This window comes from Pogona vitticeps, chromosome 1, assembly GCF_051106095.1.
Source record: "Pogona vitticeps strain Pit_001003342236 chromosome 1, PviZW2.1, whole genome shotgun sequence".
NCBI lineage: Eukaryota > Metazoa > Chordata > Lepidosauria > Squamata > Agamidae > Pogona > Pogona vitticeps.
The window spans coordinates 245,627,863-245,631,820 of NC_135783.1; positions in this window are offsets into that span (position 1 = coordinate 245,627,863).

Sequence of the window (3,958 nt, forward strand, 5' to 3'; positions counted from 1 at the left end):
AAAATAAAACGGCGGGGCCGCCATTAACTGCGATTCTCGCTGGAGGAATAGTGGCGTCGCTCTATCCGTCGACCGTCTATGGTGATTTTCTGTGGGGGGGTTGTTCTCCTTTGTATCGAGAATTAAGAACAGAAATCAGGTCCGTTTTGGACTAGGCGTGCTAAGAAGTACGTCCATGGGAATGCGCTGGCGCTCTGGTCGGCCGTGGACAGGGAACCACAGCTTTTTACTGATTTTTTTCCCCTGAACTATGGCGGAACTGTGGGGATCAAGCAGAAACTCCTCTTTTTTTCTGTGTAACAAATGCTTGAGGAGGTGGGATTTGTAATCACACCAAGGCTGGTGTTGAAATAAATCTGTTAATTTTTAAGGCGACACTATAAGGTCTGTTTTTTATTTCTGTTATACGTACTGAAACAGAGTGACGCGGCTATCTCGTTGGAAACATGTCCCCGTCTAAGGTAGACATTTTAGGCGCCTAGAAAGGACCGTCCTTTCTTCGCCTTAATATCCATGGCAGGGCTCGAACAGCCTCCAGTCTTGGAGGCGGGAACGGGTCCAAGCACGGCGGACAAAGGCTCCTACTTCCACTTGTCGCCGTGGTTGGTTGGCTAAACCTGGTTGCCGCTTTCCGTCTTCAGAGTCGGGTCGCTGGTGCGTGTTTTTGCCGCCTGGGTTTATATTTGATGTCAGCCGTTTTCTTCTGTTCCCCCCCAATAAGCCGTTTATGGTGTTAAAAATGACACCTCCTCATAGGAGGGAATGGGGACATGACCAAAACAAGGTTAATGAAGTACGACACCTTTAATTGATAAAGAGTGCTTCAACATGCGTAGTGTATTCCTTCCAGGTCTTTTCCATCAGCCAAGATGTTATAAAAATAGGTTGGGGAGATCTAACTGCTTTATTTTATACACATGCATACATAAATAGGTAGGTGCACAGACAGAAATAGTTAATGCTATTTACATTATTCTTGCATTTTTAAAAAAGCCCAGTTGATGCCTCCTGTTACAGGATGGGAAAAATTAATCACCTGGTATTATTTCCTTGTCACAACTCTCTAGAGAGGCATTGCCAGGCAAAGTAGATCTTAATGGACTCCATGGATTTCATCAGCTTTGAATGTATTCAGTTTATGGTCAACTGTTGAATTCTTCTTCAGACTCTGTTCATCCAACTGCGTCAGTTCTGGAAGCAATTTATTTCGAGAGTCAGAAATATTTATAAGTCCAAAAATGTTTTCTTTAGTATTTGTAAAACTCCCCAAACTCTGTAAAGGAAAATATTTAAATCTTTTACAATGTTGCCAACTATAAATATAAGGAAAGTTGTTGTTTAGTTATTAAGTCATGTCCAGCTCATCGTGACCCAATGAACCAGAGCATGCCAGGCCTTCCTGTCTTCCGCTGTCTCCCGGAGTTGGGTCAAATCCATGTTGATCACTTCAATGACACTATCCTTTGTCATTCCCTTCTCCTCTTGCCTCCACACTTTCCCAACATGAGGGTCTTTTCCAGGGAGTCTTCTCTTTTCATGAGATGGCCAAAGTATTGGAACCTCAACTTCAGGATCTGTCCTTCCAGTGAGCACTCAGGGTTGATTTCCTTCAAAATGGATAGGTATGTTCTCCTTGCAGTCCAGGGGACTCTCAAGAGTCTCCTCCAGCACCACAATTCAAAAGCATCAATTCTTCAGCAGCCAGCCTTCTTTATGGTCCAGCTCTCACTTCCATACATCGCTACTGGAAAAACCATAGCTTTGACTATGCGGACCTTTGACGACAAGGTGATGTCTCTGCTTTTTAAAATGGTGTCTAGGTTTGTCATCACTTTCCTGTGACACCCGTACCCCGGGTCGTGAGGTAATGTTGGGAGTGTCGTCCCGCCCTAGAGCCTCCGTGGGCACCCAGACAGCTCCCAAGCCTTTCCCACCCCGGATGTTACATCAGGCCGTGGACACTATGGATTTAGAACGGGGCCTGAAGGGGTTAAATATATCGACCCAGACTCCTCAGGTTTGGGCGGGAAGAGCTTGGAAGGATCCTGAGGAGGGAGCTGTGGGGGAGGTCAGTAGGAGGAGGGACAGAGAGGAAGAAGGATGAGAATGGGTGTCCATCCAAGATCCTTGGACGGGCAAGTGGGAGCAGGTGCGTCTCACTAAGAGGGAGGCGGAGGAGAAGAGAAGGAGGGAAATGACAGTTAGACCCTCTTATTGGGGAGAAAGGGAGACGAGAGAGTGGCGGCGAAAGCTGGTTGAAGAAAAGAGGCGAATAGAGAAAGAGAGGGAGGAGAAGAAGTTATGGCATCTAGAGGAGCTGAAGAAGCTGGGTTATTACCAGGACCCTGGGATGCCGACGGGGCAGAGAACCACGTACCCTGGGGATATACAGGGTATGAAGAGACAACACCGTTATTAACCATAGACCCAGAGGACTTCGCTCCCGAAGAACCCACCCGGGTTCAGGCTGGCCCATGGGCGGCGAGGTCAAGCAACCCGTTTGATGAAGATTGGGTGCCCCTGTATGAGCCGTTGCTCACACAGGAGAAGTTTATTCCCAAGTTGGTGGACATTTCCATTCCCTTACCCAAGTTAATAAATGAAGAAAAGTTTGATTTAAAAACGTCTTCTGTTTTATTTGGTTCGGGGGAGGCGAAGACTAACGGACCCTCACATATTGGCGCCCAGACCTTGGGACCTCCCCTGCAACCTACCGACGCGGAAAAATGGATGAAACGTATAACAGAGGGACAAGAAGCCCTGTTGAAACAGCTAGCCGATCAACAGCAGATGTTAATTGAACAAATAAAAACACCGCAACCCAGTGGAACCCCAGAAGGTTTAACACAGAAACAACAAATAGCTATGCGTCCGCCCATAAAGCTTCAAAAAATGGGTCCGAGAGACGACCCAGCTGCCTTCCTACACACCTTCGAAAGGGTAGCCACCTCGGCCCAATAGCCAAAAGACCAGTGGGCTCCAATATTGACCCCATATCTCACGGGATTGCCTCAGGAGATAGTGGATACATTAGACCCAGAAGAGGCGGGAAAGTACGATGTAGTCAGAACAGCCATTTTGAATACCCTGAACCTAAACGAGGAAGCGTATAGGAGGAAGTTTCGAGAATTAAAACTAAAACCGGGCTTACATCCCAGGACGCTGGCCCAGAAGCTCAGAGTTAACGCAACCCGGTGGATTCAACCCAAAGGGTTCTAGAAATAGTGATTATGGAACAGTTGGTTTCGACGTTGAGCAGTGGCGCGCGGAACTGGGTGGTTAAGAACAAGCCCTCCGACCTAGAGGGCGCTGTGAAGCTACTAGAGGACTATTTGGAAGCAGAAGAGACATGGCAAACTCGAACTGCGCCACAGGGAGAGAAGGTGAGAGCGCGAGAGAAGATGGCGGAGCAGAGTGGTCAAGCGAACTCCGGCGGGGCCAACCCGGGGGTGAAGAAGACGCGTCCTGACCGGATAGAGTATGCAAACCCGGTGGGAGCGCGGGTGCCCAGCCGACGATAACCAGTGACCCAGCAGGCTCCAAACAGGCGGCGACATGGAACCTGGGGAAGGAGAAGATGACCGCCTGCTTCGGCTGTGGCCAGTTCGGCCACATCCGGAAGTACTGCCCCGTAACGGAGTGTGCGTGGGCCGAGGCTTGTACCGGGATGACCAAGGTGGGTGAAGAAAACCACCCGGGTTGGGTAGTAGAGGCTAAAGTTAATGGACAAACGAAGAAGGTTTTGGTGGATACCGGGTGCAGTAAAACGCTGGTAAAAGAGCTAGAGGGAGAACGTTTGCCTGAGATTGCTGTAATCCGTTGCATTCACGGGGATGTGAAAGAGTATGCGACTACTATGGCCGAGGTCGAGGTAGACGGCCTTAGAAGAGACATGGAAGTGGGGATAGTTCCCGGTATGACCTGTGAAATGCTGCTAGGGAGAGACTGGCCTGGACTG